Source organism: Aplysia californica, unplaced genomic scaffold, assembly GCF_000002075.1.
Source record: "Aplysia californica isolate F4 #8 unplaced genomic scaffold, AplCal3.0 scaffold00301, whole genome shotgun sequence".
Taxonomy (NCBI): domain Eukaryota; kingdom Metazoa; phylum Mollusca; class Gastropoda; order Aplysiida; family Aplysiidae; genus Aplysia; species Aplysia californica.
The window spans coordinates 871,810-872,241 of NW_004797571.1; positions in this window are offsets into that span (position 1 = coordinate 871,810).

The window sequence follows — 432 nt, forward strand, 5'->3', positions numbered from 1 at the left end:
ACACACACACACACACACACACACACACACACACACACACACACACACACATACACACACACATACACACACACTTCAGGCTTCGTCTTTAAATGTAGGTGGTTTTACGCCGCTATCAACACAACTTAGCTTATTATTTAGGAGGCGAGCTTTCGACTTTGCCTGTCAAGACCAAACCAGGCTGAGAAGGATAATTATATCGCAGCAGAAAGACTGAGCTACCCACAAAAGTAAGATCTTCACAATCGCATAATCAAATAAGGTTGATGAAAGACGCTTATTTCTCTTTGTTCCCTTTATTTGTTTGCCTGTTTGAGTAAAAAGAAGCATATCGACACAACAACTGAGGAAAAAGTAAGACAGATAGACAGAAACAACAGAGGGAATGTGAAGAAGCAAGACTTGTCAGTGGCGACCTAAAGCCTCCTGCTT